Source organism: Aulostomus chinensis, chromosome 2, assembly GCF_037954235.1.
Source record: "Aulostomus chinensis isolate RoL2024-O1b breed Wild chromosome 2, RoL_Achi_v1.0, whole genome shotgun sequence".
Taxonomy (NCBI): domain Eukaryota; kingdom Metazoa; phylum Chordata; class Actinopteri; order Syngnathiformes; family Aulostomidae; genus Aulostomus; species Aulostomus chinensis.
In genome coordinates this window covers 27,216,427-27,236,697 of record NC_141321.1, presented here as the reverse complement: position 1 = coordinate 27,236,697, position 20,271 = coordinate 27,216,427, and the positions used below count along the sequence as shown (strand labels likewise).

Sequence of the window (20,271 nt, the reverse complement as noted above, 5' to 3'; positions counted from 1 at the left end):
CTTTGGAGGATTAAAGCCTTTGAAGTGCTAAATGTATGCTTTTAATTAGAAATAAAGTTTCTTGCCAAAGTGGAAAAGACTATCTGTACCAGGAAAGTGATGGTTCAAATTCTCACAACAACTTGTGACATTTTCTTGGCAGGTGACCTCTTCAGGTTTGCAAATAAGGTTTTATAGTATAAGTTTTAAAAGCAGCACAATGACATTTCATTTTTGATTTCACTAATTGTCTTGTTTACACCATCTCTGCTAAGGTCATATTCATTTCTCTCATACACTCTCTTGCCAATTTATTAGGTACACAGACACAGTAGAGAACAATACAGAAGGCCTTACGTAACCCATCGTGAGAATTATATTGTCTTTCTGGAAGAGCGGTGGGGGTCAGATTCAAGGGTCGCTGTGAAACCTGTAATTTGTGATGTTTCCTGAGTAATACTGAGAGGTGCTTTGAATGTTTTGTGAAATGTACTTCATTCTGTAAGTGCCTCTCAATTTCCAATGAGGTCAGATGCCGAAGCCTGCTGGATCTCCTCAGACTGTCAAGCTGCTGCAGAGTTTTTCCTTCATCTGGTCTTTGGGAGCTGTGAGGTATGAGGTCAGGGATGGAGAAGGAAGCGGTGATCTCCACGCTCTCATCATACTCACTGTCAGAGGGAGCTTCACTGTTCTTGGTTTCCATCCTTCAACAGGGGGAATGTCGGATCTCTGCTGTCGTTCTTCTTTCTTTTTGCTTTTGTTGGTGTAATCGGTGAAGAGATGACGAAAAACAGAAGTAGAAATCTGATCTTATCTTGATATAACATGAATGGACTGTGTTAATGTCTAGTCCCACTGATTTGGACATTTGAATTTTACAGACTGCCCCCCCCCCCCCCCCCCCACACACACACACACACTCACACACTCCTGGGAACGAAGTCTGCTTCACCATATCACAGGACTGGCATGAAACCACAAGAATACACCAGTGAGAGTAGAAGAAAAGCAAATAGCTAACAACAAAAACCTCAAAATGGAGAGCTGATTAAAAAAAAGGAGTGACTATGATATGGGAAGGGACCGACATGGATATCAGAGACATTTGGGTTACCAGTAAAATACTTGGTTGTTGACAAGCAAATTACAACCCATTCACATAACCACGGTGTCTTTTTTTTTGCCCCTGCCTCTATCCTGGCTCCGCCCAGCTCTAGAACCAAAGGTATTGCCAGTAGCAGTGAAAGGTGTGAGAGAGCAACACCAGGAAAATGGATTACCTGCTGCATTCTTACATTTTACTGGCTACTCAATTTGTTTGTGTGAGACAGAGCTGTGCTGTGCCTAGCTGGCTGCTGACTGGTTTCCATGGTGACCACTAGTTTACTCCAAGGGGAATTATGCTAATAATTTACAAGCTTTTCTGCTGTGGCAGCTGCAGTTTTGCTAGCAAACTTTCCAGTTCCCTCCTTTAGTTTTTGGTATGAAGGCACAGTGAGAAACTATTAATTTATTCTCATGTGCCATGAATTTGCAGGGATTTGAATTTACATCCCATTGGCTGTTCGAGATCTGAATGTAACACAGTTTTTACTGTAAGTGTGTGGGAGGTAAGACACTAACTCTTTTGGGGTCAACTCTCCGTCGTGCGACATCATCAGTGAGCCTCAGGCGTGTTCCTGGTTAGAGGTGGCATTTTCTTTCTTTCTTCATTATTGCCGCCTACACTTCCTCAACTGGATGGAGGGAGATTTAAGGAGATTAGAAGTTATGTAATATCTTGTGACATCCTATCCTCGACAGCATCACCCAGGGTGCAGGCCAGAGACACGAGCTCCAGTGTACGTAATCACACACACTTGGAACCACAGTCATGATGCAGAAAGAGTCAGCATGTGAACAACCACCAGTAGGTGTTAGCTGCATAGAACAGACATACACACATTACAACACCAGCCAACACTGATCTATTCACAAGAGCCACTGACACGAGGCCTGGGATCATCCCTCCTTTGGGAGGGGTGATAAATTACATTGCCCTGAGGAATATTAATACTTTATTTCCAATAAATGATCACACGTTTGCTTCGTTGTTTACCGGCTCCATGTTAGCATGACATGTCTTCCAGAATACATTTGCAGTTGTGCCTATCCACACCCTTAAGGCAAAATGGCATAATTGCCTTCCTATAATCCCAGCTGGCAGGCAGCCAGAATAATACACAAATGGAGTCGCTTTAAATTCACTTGTGCTTCAAACCTGTTTTAGTGCTTTTTTATTTTTAAAAGAACATCATTTACTTTCGAGCCCTTTCCACTGAGTTCACACAGTGCTCATTAGGCTCATCGCCGCCAGGTAAATCTCTCTGCATTTCACACTAGATGGAGTTTGTGTGTGTGTGCCACATTCATGAGCTGCTGGGAGGATGCACACCAGAGACAAATGAGTGCCACGTTAGCCAAGCCTTCTGCCAACTTCAATATGGATAAATCATTTAAGGGCGCTGCCCCTCTAGACTTTCCAAATGTTATCAGACCCAGTTCTGACGTTCTGTTTGACGTTCAAACAATGAATCCAGAATCAACAGCTGCAACAGTAGAGTGGATGGTGCCAATGGTGTCAGCACGTGTCGATAGTTACTTATACTGTAATAGCTCTCACTGCTAGAAGATGGAAACAAAAGTGCTACAGCTTTAAGTCTATGGAAAAAGTTCTAAGTCGTTTTGGCATTTTAGGTTAACAAATAGGAACAAAACCTTCCCATAAAGGGCACAGTTCAATCAAGTGAGCGTCAAAGCAGCTCCTTGTTCAGGTCAAGGTTAAGCCTTTTTGTCTGTGATAAGAACTAAAACATGAGAACTAACTTCCACATTATACTGTATGTATCTTCACTACACGATATTACCACATGTGCTCTTAAACCTGATGAGAAAAATGCAGTGGTAAATATAGCTGACTGACTTATTTTGAATGACACAAAACACTATTATTGATGTTCCCTTTCCCCCAGTGAGCAAGTCCAGTGTTGTCTTTCCTTAGAAATCAATGTTTGACCCTTAGCCCAGTAACTGACTTTCAGCGTGACTTTGGTAGACTGTGGCTGGTAAAGCTCATCTTCTGCTGCGCAGATTTCAACTATAAATCCCTAATCTGTGAGAATACTGACTATTCCCTACCTTAGAGCTTTACTTGAGCATCAAGCTGGCCAACACGCTCGCATAACTAATCTGGAAAGTCAACCGGGATTTCAGCTAAGTGATGCTAACCCTCCAATGAGAAATATACAACAAACTTCAAGTTCCTGAAGTTCCTGAATTAAGCATTTAAATACAGCATGTGTTATGTCCAACAGCATGAGCCACAGCAGTAGATATTCCCAGCGACCTCTTTGAGGAAAATATTAGTAGAATATGTGGGAGTTTTTATGAGAAATGGCATTCCCCATCTGGCATCTTTAAATGCCCAAAAATGGGAACACGAGCAGTAAACATAACAGTAAATCCACTGATGTCAGAAGCTTAGGTATTTACACGCAAGTGGATGTGAGTGTTCGACCCACCGTTCGGCTACTGTGTGGAGCGCTACTGTCTGGTAAAATACAGATTACACTCAGAACAAAGTCAGGTATGATAATGGAGAATCTAGTATATTGGGAAATGTTGACAAATTCCATATTGGGAGAGAGAGCAAAAACAATTAAGCAGGCATATACACAATGGCATGAATGAAAATCAGCAGTGAAACAAAAATAAACGGTGATTAAGTACTTGAAAGGAGCTTCCCCCTGCATACTGAAGAGATGTAGCGTACATACATAACGGAGGAAACATCATCATCTTGGGAGAAATATAAACGCAATTCGCACACATATTCACATATCACTTGTCTAAGTAAATCAATCTCGGGAGGAAATGACTTTTCCTTGTAAAGTATCAATACCTCAACACGGAGACACAAAAGCCATCAATTTGTCCCTCCACTCACCAGGAGACTCAGAGAAGATTTGTGCTATATGTCAAAGATTTACAGCTTTAGGTTCAATCAAAGGATGGGCTCTTCCTGAAGCCTGGAGCAGGTGGTGTTGTCAGAAATCATCTCTCTGCTTTGGAGTGATAACTCGTAAGAGTACTGTGAAAGAGATGAATGTGTGTGTGTGTGGGGGGGGGGGGTGAAACAGATATAATATGCACATCCCTCACTGACTACACATTATGTGCAAAAGAAAGAGAAAGTACCAGTTTATTTGCCCGCTGCCTCTCCTCAATTGACAGATAAATCATCCGATCATACCTGAAACCAACACTGACAATGAGGCAGATGTGCCATTTTGATAAAAACAAATATATTCCCTCGTCTGAATATTGCTATGAAATTGATACTAAATAGAAGAACGTAAGGCCTGTATGTATAACATAAGCAATTTGCATCATATTTCTTTTCTGAAATTGTTGCAAAAAAAAAAGAAAATGGGCAACTCTAGTGCAAAATGATCCATTTGTGAAAATGTGCAATTTATCCGTTCTGAATTTAAGAGGTTGTCCTAGGTAGGATTTGTGACTTTGTAAAATATTTTGGAAGCTGGTCCTGGTTATAAGAAGGTAAAGTATAATAATATGCGGACATTTCAAGCCTCCGGTGAATGGACATTATAAAGAATGGGACATATTGTTTGTCCAGCAGTAAAACATCCATCAATTCATCCATTTTCTTCCGCTTACTCCTGTTAAGGGTCGCAGGGGGGCTGGAGCCTATCCCAGTGGCTACAGGCGAGAGGCAGGGTTCACACTGGACAGGTCACCAATCAGCAGTAAAACATGTAAATTAAAAAAAAAAAAGTTTTTCCAAATAATTTTATAATTTTAATGAGGGAGAAGAGGATGTTATGTTTTTACTGTAGCAGTTATCGTTGCTTAGTGTCCAATATAAATTGTTCCGAGGTTTTTTTGTATACCCTCTGACATGTGCTGAAGTGATCTTTAAATATTTCACTCTGACCGACACCCAACCAAACCAGAGGCACATTCTCGCTCTTCTCCCCAGCTAAAGACAACAAATACAGTGAGAAAAGCTTCTAAAATAGGACACTGGCTAAGCATGGTAATCAATACAATTACCTAACAGAGAATGAAACACGGTACAGCACATGTGCAGTACCCCAGAGTCCAAACACCCACGCAGGGATCTGAAGGAGAAATAATCCAGGGACATTAATCCCACCATTCCTCTACAAGTGGGAGATGTTGAGTAATTCGAGCCTACAAACTGAGGATTTACACTGAAATCTACAAACACATGTAACACACACAAATGCCATGCTGTAGCTTGCATGCACACATACACACACACACACACACACACATAGACACACACACACACACACGCACGCACACACACACACACACACACACGCATTCAGGGTTTACTGTAATCTGTGGCTTGCTGCCTCTAGCACTAATGAAGCCATGATACTGGAGTATGACGAAAATACTGTAAGACATGCCTTGAATGTACCTCTCACACACACACACACACACACACACAATACATATATATATATATATATATATATATATATATATATATATATATATATATATATATTCACACACATATACATACATACTACTGTGCACACTATATTCCATATAGACAGAAATATATGCGGTCAACGTAGAAGCGCATTCCTCCTAAGCGCTTGGCTAATCTCTCCACATCTATCTTCCACTTTGTGTTCCTCTCTCAGTCTGTCATCCACCTCATATGCAACAATCCATGTTTTGTTTGTGTAGGTGTATATTCTCTGTGTCAGCGTTACCATGTCCTCGCCTGTTTTTACATGAGTGCAGATCATCATGCTTGCTCGTATGCACGGGCCTCGTGTGTGAATGAATATCTTGGACAAGTCTTGTGGTATCAGACAGTACCCCTTCTCTGTCAGTCAGAGGCAGAAAACAAGAGCTGAGAAAAAGCTCTAACTGGTCACAGTGTGAAGTGGGAGGAGTGGAACGCAGGGACTTTTGTCTTAATCCTCAGCCTGTTCCTGTGCCTGTGTGTGTATACTCAAAAACACGGATGTGTGCTGACGTTGTGCACACACAGACACACACGGTAAAAAACGTGTGTTTCTGTATGAGTGTGTGTTCAGGCTTGTTAATATTCGGCACAGTGTGCAAACAGTCTCCCAGTGCAGTGACACCTGGTCATACCTCAGAGCGTCAGGGCTTTGTGGGACACCTCTGAGAGGCCTTCCTGACAGCCTGACTCTCCCTCACACACACACACACACACACACACACACACACGCACACACACACACACACACACACACACACACACACACAATTGTTTTCTTTGGTATTTCAGTAACAACAATTATAGCTATTGTTTTAAATATTCATGTTTATAAATAATTATCTTTCATTCAAAATGAAATGCCAGATCACAATCCTTCTTAAAAAGAAATCAATTCAATATATTATGAATCATGCAAATTTACAAGCCCAACAAACAAACAAGGTCAGAGTAAGCATTCTAACGAGTACTGCTGGACCTGTCTACGGAGACAATAAGTATTGAGTCTGCTATTGATCAAATCAGATCATCATCACGAGCTGGGGGGCCTCACTCTACGGGCCAATATGTCCTCAGGCCTTTGTCGGGAAACATATGGGCCTGTAATCTCAGGTTGATTTCACACTGATAGTTTTTAGCTCTGGTCTGAATCAGCTGATTAGTCTATCATCTTGCAGCGTTTCCCTCCGGGTAGGAAGGACATTCGATTGGCAGGAGTGGTCACTGTAGCCATGGCAACAGGCTGTTGATGAGTTAACATGTACTGACTAACATTACAATCAGTAGGTGCTTCCTTCCTCTTCATCCTCAAAAGCAGAAGGAACAGGGAGGGAGGGACGGTGCAGTCGAGAATGTTAGTTCTAGTCAGCCTGACTCATTGATCCGTGAACAAGTTTGAATCTATGACCAAAACCGTACCTCTGAAATATCAGCAGCTTAACCGAGGTGTGTATTGATAAATCCATGGTGCTGTCCATGGTGCTGAAGCAGCAGATGGATTTGTTTGGGGGTGGGGGTGGGGGGGGGGTTCTCTCTCTTTCTCTCCCGTCTGTTGGTCTTGGATCTATAACATCGTCTAAACTACGATATGTAGTTTGGGGTGAAAGCGGACTGAAGTTCTGTCTGTCTGCACCACAACTATTATTGTTTCATGTGGTTCTCCTGCCCTCAGTTTCCTGCATCTCTCAACACACACATTAATTTTGTAATTCATGTATGGTGTAGAATAGGAAAATCATATGCAGGAAATGATTTATTTAAATCTATAAATACCATGGTGACGGACCACTGAATAAATTAAGTTTGAAATTCATACATTATTAACTTTTTTGAAATTTGAATCTATTTTCAATAAAATTCATTTACAGATGCAGCTTGAGGTTTGTCACTGTCTTTGTCACTGATTTCTTCCTCCATGTTCTCCAACCTCATCTTAATTGCTTTCTTCCTTCCAACCATAATATGTTAAACTGTCTCATATATGATTAAGAACTCATTCTGCCCCAAGGGTTTACTCATTATTGCCATATGTTGGCTGGGCAGAATTCAATATGGATATGCAAGTATATACTCAATCTGCATGTCATAGGAAATTAAACTGAGAAATATAGCCGTTGTGTGCAGTTGGATGTGGAGGAGTACTTCACACACAGCGTGGCGTGGATACGGTTACCCATATTTGTGGTTATCTGTTCAGATGGCACAATAAATAAACAAAAGCTGATGGATTTTCACACTCTACAAATGTTGACTCACACTGTGGCCCCATTGTGTAGCAAATTAATACAGCATGCATAGAAGAGAGGGCTGGTGGAAAAACAGCAGATGAAGCAACAGGGAAATAACCTTGTTTGGATTCTTTGTCTCACATTGACAGATCAGTATAACACACTCTGAACCTGTACAGTACATGGCTACATACGAACATACATACATATGCATATCAATAAATATATATATATATATATATATATATATATATATATATATATATATATATATATATATATAAAGTGGTCATAGTCTCTCTCCATTAGTTGACAATTTATCATGAGTAAGAGCGCATTTATTGAGTGCTGAGAATGACTGCTCCAGTCTTACGAACACACCCTCACCCTTGAAAAAGTTGAATTGTTTGACAGTTCTGGCCTGCATCCATATCTTAATGTTGCGCATCAACAATTGATGTATTTGTTAATATTGATGCAGTGCTAAATATAGGAGCACTCTTGTGGGAACTGTAAAATCTTGTTAATTATTTTGATGTACCCAGAGTACTTAAAGTTGCTAGTTGCAAAGGGGATAGCAAGTGGAGAGCTTTTAAAAGCTTTTGGGGAAACATTCAGTTTTAATTCTTTCAGAGAGTAAATAGGAAGTGACATGTTGACCCACTCTTCATTTTGTGTTGCCTAATTTTTAAAGCAGAAGTGTATAATTCATGTTGTGTTTCGTATTCATAATTACTTTGTATCCTATTTCTATCATTCTGATGGGGGGGGATTTCATTAGCGTTCACTTTTTTTTTTCTTTTTAGGCTTTATGTTTTCAAGTCTTTCCCGTTCTTATCTCAATAACAGCTTGAAGATGCTTTTTCAAATTTGGCACAAATGATCAGGTTTAAGGTCAAGGTCATGGTGACCTCTAGCATGTTTTCAGCCTCGTGAACACAAGAACTAAGTCTCAAAGGGATTCCTTCAAATACTGCACTAACTTTCTATTCTGTAAACTCATTACAAGAATGAGTTAAAGTGTGGGTTTTTATTCATTTATCTTCCAAATAAAATAAAGAAAAAAAACGTCATTGTACGAGATGCAGAATAACAGAAGATCTGCAGGGGTCTGCCGCACCCATCAATGAGTCAGAGTCTAATGTCTCCCTTCCTGCATCAGTGTTGTGATTACAGTTTACTCTTTTATTGATTTGACTAGCAGCAATCAAACCTGTTGACTTCCTGTCTCTGAAAAACAACCAAGACGAGGCCCTCGGGTTCTTGGGTCAGCTACCACAAGCTGCTTTACTGTTATTAGTGACATTGAACTTCAAGGGCTTGACACTGCATCATGTGACAAGTTCTCTGCCCTGCACAGAAGGCTATGATCTGGACAAACAGGATGTAAACCTGGAACTGGACAAGTTGGTCATTTGTAACTATTATGTTATCGATGATCTTGGGATGCAAAAACCTTGTTTGAGCATGAAGCTCAGAAGTTGGGTTCATGTGCCCTTTACTAGCCAGACCATCAGACAGACCTGTTATTCCTTCATATGGAAGTCAAATGTGGAGGTTATTACCTTGATTTCCACTGAGTCACACAAAGACCTGTACGTCACAGGTAATACTGCCATGTCATGGCTGCATCAGGAAACATTAGGTAGACAGAAACCGTTGTAATCACGCACAGAGAGAATGATCGTTAGAAAAAGAACTATCAATAGCTGGACAAAACCGAGTAGACTTCCCATCAGTTCAGACTCAGGGGAGCAAAGCTGCAGATCAAAGACAAAAGAGTTGATCAGAGTGAGAAGACATAATTACTCTGTCTCAGCTGATCAATACCCTCTCAACCGATCCACCATCATGGGCCCCATCAGCAACGAGATGAGCCACCAAACCAAATCTTTGATAGCATGAGGGCCTCAACGTCTGATGACTCACTCTGGACCTGATCCTGCTGTTTCAAATGCACTCAGAAAGTTGGCTGAGGAGCCAGACATACTTTCAGAAGGCAGAGAGGAAAGGAAACTGTAATGCTGTGAGAACACTACTGCAGGACAGGATGGTTTCTTACCACGCACAATACACGTGACCACCATACTCAGTCGAGCACACCTATGGTTACTGAAATTGCACCAACAGTGACAAGAGTGTCTTGCGTTGGAAATGCAATTACCGTAGCAAACAATTCAAGCTAATCCAGTCGCCTAGCTAATGTGTCATTGATAAACTGCCTGCTAATTTCCGTCCTTACATGGACACTGTACCTCCACCTGTGAGTTGGAGGAGGAAATAAAGTCTCAGATTATTTTGAGCTGATTGTGACATGACAGTCCACAGACTGCTAGATACAGGAAAAACAAGAACAATCAGACAAGCAGGCTGCAGGGTTGGAAACAGCACCAACTCAAACGAGAACTTGCAAAATTCATCCATCCATCCATCCATTTTCTACCGCTAATCCTGTTAAGGGTTGCGGGGAGGCTGGAGCAGTTTTCGGGTGAGAAGCAGGGTTCACCCTGGCCGGGTCGCCAGTCCATCGCAGGGCCAACACATATACACAGACAACCATTCACACTCACAGCCACACCTGCGGTCAATTTAGGGTATCAAATTAACCTAGTTCCCTCTTGCAGTCCGGGAACCTTCCTTGCGGTTAGGCGACGTTGGTAACCACTGCACCACCGTGCCACCCCACTTTGCAAAATAATGAACATTTTTTAAATTACCAAAAGTAAAGTAACCCCATATCTACTGAGAGGAAATGCCAAGAGACTGCTTGAAACTCTGAAGGAGTCACACCAGTCTGAAAGGAGACTCAAGAACCAGAATCTCTGCAGTAACCTCTTCAAAAAAAAAAAAAAACAATCATTCAACTCCTAAAGGAACCACTCAACACTTTCTAGTTTCTGTTTGGAAGAATCCTCCACTTTTCCCAAGCACACAACACCAGAGTGTATGACACCGTGTCAAGCAAAGCCTGCTCAGAATGCTAAAGCCGCAAGAGGGCACAACACTCTATTCTCAAGCCAGGAGATATCGTGCTCTGCTGCTAACTGGTCAGAGGCAAGTTAATGACTCCTAACAATGCCAAGCCCTTCATCACCGAGAGGACCAAAGGATCAATGGTAACCGCTGCACGCTCCGGACTTGAGGTAATGAGAAACTCTTAACTGTTCCCATCTTCAGTTGTAGTTAGACCCGACTCACTGATCTCTGAAGAAGAGGATGATCTGGATTTACAACCCCCAGACGCACCAGATGATGAGAACCCTGATTACCACCAGGAGAACATTAACCTTCCCAACCTGTCCAAGCCTGACACTGAATGGGATCAAACAATGTCTTAGTCAAGAGATGTAACTCAGACACCAAACCAAGGGAGTGTAACTAGCTACATAAGACCAGAGGAAAGAAAATCCAATACTGCAAGTTTCAGGAAGAGGCAAGAAGAAAATACCACCGCAATGAATGCAGCAGACAATAATTCTGACTCCTTTTGAGAAGGCGTACTTAGCTTGTCAGGAACTCCAGGCATTTACTGTGGATACACATTGTATACAATGTGAAACGGAGCACACCGGAAACAATAACGTTATCAAAAACTGGTACATTTTAGCTTTTTAAAAAAAAACAAAAAACAAAACAAAAACGAGAAGGCACTCAGATACATCAAATACTGTTCCAGACAGTTTCTAAAATCAAATATTTTGTGTTTATCAGCCTCGGTTCTGTTATTCGACTAAACGGAATAAAGACAAACACAATATTTGTAGTTATCCTGCTAACAGACAAACCAACACTGTTGATCACATGGCGTATCAACTACAATGATTGAGAGTTCAGTTTACAGATTTGAGGATTACATTGACGGATTTTGGTTTTGTAGAGTCTCTCATTAATAAATCAAACTTTGAAAAACAACATAAATGGGTTACAAACAAGCTGTGGATGATGTTAGCTGACTCCAATCTACCCCTCCCCCCACCGCAATTTCAGGTGGCGGTTCAATGCCAAATCCAGCTGACCAACATGAAACCAGCAACAAAGCTAATACTGTGTTTGTCCATCAAGCCATTACTCTGAGTCAACAAGTCTGACTCTAGAGACTTGAAATTCACTGTGATGCAAATTAATGTCCAGAGTGAAGACAAGTGAAGAAGTCACCTGACCCACTGGAACAACAACAACCCCAATAGAAATATCCATAATTAGCTCCAAGAAATGCTCTAAAAGCATTTTAATTAAATCAAAACAAAGAATACACAATGGGATCTGCAATCTGCAAAGTAATAAAAGGAGCTACTGTATAATCACAGCAAAGACACACGCGCGCGCACACACACATACGCGCACACACACACACATACACAGTTTTGTCTCCAGTATACAGTAACATAACAGGAGAAAAAGATTTATGTCCCCACATACTGAGGAAACACATTAGGCCACAAACCAATAAATATTTACATACGCATCTATGTGACATTTCCCCTCATGTTATCATCAACTTTGACAGCAATGTGTGTGTGTCTTTTTTCCACTGAATATCTCATCCAACTATAGGCCCTATGTGTGTGTCTTGCAAAAGGGCTTTGTTTACCTTCCATTTAACGTGAGTTTTCTATCTTAAGGCCAGCTTGCATGCGTTTGATTAACCACTGACTCCTTAAATGTTTGCCAGATAAACAGCTAATACTGATAGGTCCAAATGCGTGAGCTACACCTGGATAAGACCCCCTTGTCTGGTGGGGGTCAGAGCTGAGGAGTCCACTTTAATCATCACAGCAGTATGATTGTGTCTGTGCAGCTCCTCTGGGGAAATCTAAATGTTGAATTTGGGATTTTCTCAGCCTATTTCTGCTTGCCGAGCACATCTCCTTATATCAATCAATGCCCCCCAAACACACTCTTGCTAGGAGTAGGCTTTTCTTTGCCCTTAAACAGTCATACATAAACAAACATACATGTTAGCACACACACACTTACACACAAGGACCCTGAAGTGTGGCTTTCCCATTGCCCCTGCACACACAACGTAGCATGTCAACTCTGATTACCACCACGATTTGCTGCTTGCTTCAGGAGCTTCTATTTTAGATCTGTTTTCCTCTTTGCAAGTGAGCACACAAACACAGGCTTTGCTTACTTGCCATTTCAATGTTATCTGCTGCAATTTGATTATTAAGATATGACGCTAATAGCAATTTGAAACCTGGCCTAAAAATATCTGTTTGGTATGCAGCACATAAATGGGTGTCTGCATGAAGCCCGCTTTGTTTTCCAACCTCAATTTTAAGGTGAATTTGGAGTGTCTTCATGTGTAAAATGTCAAATTCACATGACCGTCTTTCACACATGCAAAATTCATCAGAACAAATAAGAATTATCTGATATGGCAGTAAAAGATGGAGAACTGCAAGCCTTTTCTTTTGTATTTTAATGTGTGAAGTGTATGTTTGTTCCACTACTCGTCTGCAGCTTTGAGACCCAGCAGGAAGGAGGGCCAGACTGAGAAACACAGAGAAGGAGAAAGAAAACAGCATGTGGCAGGAAGAGTGTATGGATGTGAATACAGTGACAAATTCATTTAAATTCTCTCCAGTGTATCCCATGTTTCTGATAGTGCTGTGAGACAGGTAGGCTACATGTGGCCGCAGAGAAAATAAGAACAAGACTCGGAGAGACACACTTGAGTCCCAGAGGGATAAAGAAGACGACACAGAGTGAGAATTAAATATACAGTGAGAGAGAAAGGGGGTGAGGGCCGTGTGATTCATGGGGACTTTTACTGCCTCTGAGGGGTGTCACGTCCCATCACACTCCAGAATCTGTTTGGTGAAGCACATACAGCAGTAGGTACCAAGGTGGGAAAAATAATCGATTTGGAGGTGCATTGCATCGCCATTCAACGCCAAGCCACTCTGTGGTGTGTCTGCTGTCTGTGTCAGAAGTTCATGCAGCTCCTCCTCTGACACACACGCAAACACACACACACACACACACACACACACACACACACACACACACACACACACACACACACATTCAGAGAGGCCAGCAGAGTAAAATAAAGTGAGAGATAAAGTTTTCCTCAAGAGGACGACAGAAAATCTATTAAGGGGAATTCATCCAACCACCTGTTCAACCAAAGTAGTGATGTTCAGAATTGCTTTGTGCTTAGTGAAATGGAAAATGAGGCAGCTAACAAATCTTAAAAAGGCTGCAAATTCAGTTGCTGACTGAGAGACAGCCCTTCCTCTAAAGCAGCAGCAGATGTTTTTGATAGCTTGGATGAATTTACTCATTAAAGGCAAAACCACAGTATTACCAAATGTTTTATTTGGGGGAGGGGGGCGGGGCCTTGGGAAAACATGGAATTACTTCCACTTTGTGGTGTATTATTGTATCAATAAATTTCAATTAAACAAATAAAAAAGTCCAGTCCCGTTAATGAGATTTTATTTGATGGCAATGATCTTATAGTCAGGGACCCAAATGTCTTGGTTATCCATCTTTGGTAAAAGGCTCCTGGCATTTAAGGGATCAAAAACCTTTTTACTTTAAAATTCATAACAGGATCAAAACTCTTGAATAGCCAGAGACGGAGCTCCATCATCAGACCACAGTGTGCTGCCTATGTTGGTACACTCCGGTCTGACACAATTTGTCCCCGACAGGCTCCACGTTGATTAGGGGCCACTCCCCATGCTGATCAAGAGCCTGCCTTTCTACTTCATTAAAATTGTTCATGACAGCGCCAATAGCTCTATTTTCTAGATGAGGCAAGCCTGCATTTGGCTCACTGACAATTACATTTATACTGGGCTTGAGGCCTCATCACCAGAGTTACAATGATACAATTCATTAACAGTATTAAAAAGTCTCTGGAACTGACAAACTAAAAAAAAAAAAAAGAACTGTTCTTGAATATACTTGGAACACAGATGATGTCATCGTCCGCGAGCATGTGAACAATCATCAGTGCGTTTAGGAGGTGCACCAAGTGTCACGCTATACGGGCTGTGTTACTCTAATTGCATGCACAGAAATGACACACATTCAGCACATCAGCCTCCCACAAATCAAGATATAAAAATAAATAATAATAAATAAGGGAGTAAGACAGACTTTGTTTCTATATGTTATTCATACGTTCACAGGAGAAATGTCCACAGTGTTGTAATATGCTGCTCAGAGCTGAGCAGTTTCTTTTGAATTGTCACTGGCCCACAAGGTTATTGACGCACTCTCCATATTTCACCCACACAGTCCTTCAACAATGGCCCGTTTGGGTCAGTACAGTATAAAGTTGAACTTTTAAACCCCGCGTTTTTGTGGCACTGCTCCATAGAGCCTCCATGTAAAGTCTGTGAGGACGCTGAAGTAAAATCTTAGTCTTCACTCCGATCTGAACACCAACCAGTTTTTTATGGATTTAGGGTGCAACATCGGTTGCTCAGCAGTCAATCTTTATTATCAAATATGATAATAGCTGTTCTGATAAATAAATTTAATTCTTTGTTTTGTTTTCTGCTTTACATTTATGCAAAACACGTAAAAAAAAAAACCTTTTTGTTGTACAAAGTCACTCTGGTGTTATTTTTATTATTATTTTGGTATTATTTTGGTATTATTATTATTATTATTATAAACAGGTACACAAACCACGCAGCATATTATAGTTAGTATTATTTAGTGCTGCAGGATTACTCGAATTGTAATTACAATCTCAGTGTGAGCCAGCTCAATTTTATAACCGCCAAATAACACCCCAATTATCATTTTGAACAGTAAAGCACACATAAAATGGCTTTTTTCAACTTAATTAAGAATTGTAATTTCGTGAACAGCACTGCACATATGTATTTTTTAGGTTTTTCTTCAAGCTTGTTGAAGTTTGTATGGTTGAACTGGCGAACACACATTTGACACATCAAAAAGAAACGCCCATAATCATGTAGAATATTAAATTAATAGTTTTTCACTTTCGCTTGCAACATTTGGCCGTCAGTCAACTCATGTCTCCTCCCACAATCGTCAAATCATCCAATCAGAGACTTGGAGAAAACGCGGCGCGCTGTCTGAACACAACCTCCCGGATGTGAGCACAAGCTAGAGGTAAAGGTGTGTGGCAAGTGAAGGGGAGAGATGTTAGCTTACCTTGGCAGTGATGCAGTTCGCGGATAAAAGCCTTCTTGGTGTTAACATCGATGTGGAGTCTGTCAGGAGGAGAAAAGATCCCGGCAGGAGTCGGGAATATCCCCCGCAGGAGTTTGCAGGTGCTGTTTGTCGCGGCGGAGCTCTACAAACGTGACGACCGACTTTCTGAATCAACTTGTGAGTACCCAGTTCAAACATTACAAATGACTTTTTGGTTAAATTTTCATGTGGAAAAAAAATGCCGTTGTGGCCTTTCCTGGTTTTGAGGGGTGACACGCTCTTCCATCTTCTTCTTTGAGTTTTCGCGGTTTGTCGCATCCGGGGTCTTGCGTGACTGCCATCTTGTGGCGTTGGCTGACTGCTACGCTCACATTCTTGCTATGAACTCACTTTTTTATGTAAAAAACCTCTCTCCACTTCCTACTTTTTGTGAGTGACCTGAGTTGGACTGGGATTGATTGAAGATTATGGGACTCCGCCATGTCCGCTACCAGTCTCAAACATCTTAGTGAACGTGATAAAAATTGCTTTGTTTTGTGGGATTTTGCTTGCAGTGTTGATTTCATGTTTCGATGTGTATATTATTTCTGTGCTACATTGAGATATTGGTTATTTGCTTATTTTTGTGTGGTTTGAATGAGACTAAATTCTTAAAATTGTCAGACTTGACACTGACCAGCACCCCTTGCCCTTCTTGCCTAGAACTGGTAAAAGTGCCAAAAGAAAAGTGGCACACCAGATTTCCATTTTCAGTAAAACCTTGGACCAGACTGAAACACTAGGAAGAAGCAAGATTTGAAATCAAAATATCATTGCCCATTTGCCCACTCTGGACTCATCCACCCAATCCAATAATCTTCATTTCAACACTTGTGAATATTAATACCATTCTTTAACTGTAACTTTGCAACAGTGGCATTGGCCGCAGCAAAGGATGAATCTGTGGGATATCAGCTGGAGGAATTAGATGATATCACTGGATTAGATTTGCTTTCTCAGGATCCACAAATGAGAAGAGGAGCCTAGGACCAGATTTTCTTTGAAACACGTTTGAAGCAAACCTGCTGCCTACATAACATACATAATGATGTTTGGAGGTTCTCTCGAACAAGGGATTCAGTGTGTCAGGAAAGGTTTAAAATGACACAGACCCTCATTATGTCTGGACTGACAACTGTCCCCACCTGCTCCGAACAATGCTCAGCTGGCCCAGAGGCTTAGAGGCAGCTCTCCATTCAATGGTAACTTGTGATATGCAGACTGGAGTCCCCTCCTAATGCTCCTGCTGTACCTGAAGGTGGCTGAAGTGAAGCTTGATGTGCCATGTCAGGCTGCACTTTTTATCATTTGGAAAGATGGATGGTAATCCAAAACCCCTGCTGTAACTGGAGGAATGCAGTGACTCCCTGGCTTGAAAACTGTGTACTGAAGAGTTAATGGCAACTTTGGAGACTGTCCAAGGGTGAGGACAACAAAGATGAACTGACATTAAAAGGAACTGAACTATGGCAACAAATAATGTGAAACTTAAGAAAAAGAAGAATGTGTTTTTCTACTGATATCAAACCCCCTGTCTCCAGTTGGGCATATCTCGTAGTCCTGATCCCACAAGAAACAGTAAATCCCAGATTTCTGTGTTAAAGAGTTCATGGCTTTCACAGATGCCTTCCCCATTCACACATCTCCTGAAAGGCCTCACTGCTGCTGCTGCTGTCTTCTCCTCACTGGACTTAAATAGCTGCTACTGGCAAATGATGTGAGACCCTGAGGTGCAAGAAATTACAGCCTTCGTATGCCCTCTGGTTCTGTGCCAGTTTAAAGTTATGCCACCAGAATGGAGCTCAGGGGCAGTTCTGGTCCAGAAATCCAACCTTGGAATTGAGGAAGTGATTGCTTTTGCCAGCTGCAGTCTGAATTCACCTGAGAGGAATTGTGCAGTCACAGAGTTTGAATTCTTGGCTGTAGTTTGGGCCCTGGAGAAGTGGCGGACTTATCTGGAAGTATGCCTGTTGACTGAGGTCACTGATCATGCCTCTCTTCTGTGGGTCTTCAGAAATCAGAAATAGCAAACCAGGCACTCATGGATTGCAAGAACTCACCTTTACTGTCCATAATTACATATCATAACTGTATTGTGTGGCAGCTGTTTAAGTAAACCAGAAAAGGGTGAAAATGACAGGGACTCTCCAGCAAACATCAATGGACTTGATTTGACCCACATTTTTGCGAGCTACAACACAATGTGGGTGGAACTGTTCTCCTTGAGGAAGGCCACAGCAGAAACCATATCCCAAATCCTGGTGAAAGACCTCCTGACACGATGGCGCCTACCTGACTTTGCTCTTACTGACAGTGGGTCTCAGTACATCTCCATTTTCCTCTCTATCATGCCAAGTGAACCTTGGGTCCATAATCACATCTTATTTAAGAAATCAACATGAACACAGAGATAAATACCTTCCAAAGTTCCAGTTCTCCATTGCCTCAGCATCCAAGAGTCGACAGGCGTTTCTCTTGGCATCTACTCTGCCTGCATCCTAAGACCTTTGTTGCCAGGTGGCCTCCAAAATGGCAGCGATTCGGTGGTGTAGAAAGTCAAACCTCTGAACTATCAGGTGGTTTTGGAGGATTCAAGACCTAAAGGTTGTCCACATTTCTTACCTTAAACCCAGAGGTAGGAGCTGTCTGTCCCATCTTAGCTCCGAACGACGCTGTAAACCTGACCACTGACTGACTAAGCTACAGTAATATGAGTAACCAGTGTAAATATTGATTGCAAATTGCTTTTGGTTGAACCGCAGTAAAGACGCTGATGTAGCCTTTCCTGGTTTTGTTGAGTCCGGGGATCTGTGGTAAAACCTGGTGCAGTTGTTTTCTTCTTTATTACTTCTGAGCTGGATTCTGTTTTGGGGACTGTGGGGGGGAAACCGGTTCGGTTTTGTGAACTGGAGGGAATTGAGACTTTGGGAATAATTCACTTAATTCAATTACGCACACAAACACAACTTGCACAACTTTTCTCATGTTTCATGTTTAAATGTGTTTTCATGCAGTGTTGATTATTTGCTTTGCATTTCTGTACGGTTTGACTGCAACTCATTTCTAACAATGAACTGTCAGATTTGACTGTGACCGGCTCCCCTGTTCCGTTTAACCAACAGTTGTCAGCCTGGTACAAGTGTCATCTGGAGTGACAATATGAGTCACTTGCAGATGTTCTCCTGAGGGCAGAACATTTACAGATCAAATCTACTTTTTTGAGGACTTGATGTTCCACTCTCATACACATCAGACTTACAGCAGTGATAGAGCAGTGTCAAACACACCGCAAAACAGTAATGTAAGCACACTTATGCTGTTGCGCCCTCTGTGGTGGTGCAGACAACAGCTGTTTGCACTTTGCTCCCCAGTGTATAAATGCATACAGTGTTTCCCCTGATTTTACAATGAATCACTGTAATATTATAATTTTACATTAATGTTATGTTATGCAAAGAACAGAGCATCACTCTGTAAGACACCTTGGCTGAAGTAGCTGGATTTCCCAGTGATCTCATCTATATTTTGGTTTTCAGTACAACATGGATATAAACAGACCATACCTTCCCAGCAAGTATACGTTTTTTATCTTGTACATTACAAACTGGTCTGCGAAATACTGTAGGTAATCACAAATCCTCCAAATTAAACAGCAGATATGTTATTTGACCATGCACCAAAGAGCCGTCAGTCCTCCTCTATCATCCTATCCAAACTGCTTTCCTTGCAGTGTTTATTATTACAATTATAGTTAATTATTAAAGCATATATTTACGACGTACCCATAAAACTGTATACACAGGCTCATACATTGTTGGTGAGCATTACCAGGAAACAACAAGCGATGGATTTCTTGCTAATGAAGTAACCTTGGGCACAAAAGGAATGATGTTAACTTTCAACTTTCTTCTGTGACTACAACTTGAAGGCGTGTGTTTATATAGACTGTGTAACTGTCAAGGGCACCCTTATAAAGCTACACATAATATCTTACAGGTTGCCGCATTCCGTATGCAAATGTCCATGTAATGTGGACATAAAAAACTGTTAAATTATAAAACAGCAGGTAAATGAGATATGTTGGTCATGATTCACGTCGGCCTACAGGACTGTCCTGACAAACTTCCCCTTCCATGAAATATTTAAAAGATGTTTGAACGTACCTTGCAAATTACAGCAATTCATAGCGGAGACTCAGGTTTCTGAAAGAAATGTCACGCCTCGTTTCCTCTGATAACTTTAACCGGGGGGACACATTGTTAATAATACATCAGCCCAAGTAGTTGCTTCTTTAATCAATCA

The 20,271-nt window shown here is 41.4% G+C and overlaps 2 long non-coding RNA genes across 2 annotated transcripts in view; one reads left to right on the top strand and one right to left on the bottom strand.

Moving 5' to 3' along the window:
• Positions 1-387: 387 nt before the first annotated feature.
• On the bottom strand, positions 388-16,214 carry LOC147269639 (uncharacterized). Its single transcript, XR_015110476.1, has 3 exons — positions 15,931-16,214; positions 1,603-1,715; positions 388-733 (listed from the first exon to the last, which is right to left on the bottom strand). It is a non-coding gene; the product is annotated as an uncharacterized LOC147269639 (long non-coding RNA).
• Positions 15,863-20,271, top strand: part of LOC147269638 (uncharacterized) — a 97,766-nt gene continuing 93,357 nt past the window's right edge. The window contains exon 1 of the long non-coding RNA XR_015110472.1: positions 15,863-16,107. This is a non-coding gene — a long non-coding RNA (uncharacterized LOC147269638). The remainder of the gene's footprint in view (positions 16,108-20,271) is intronic.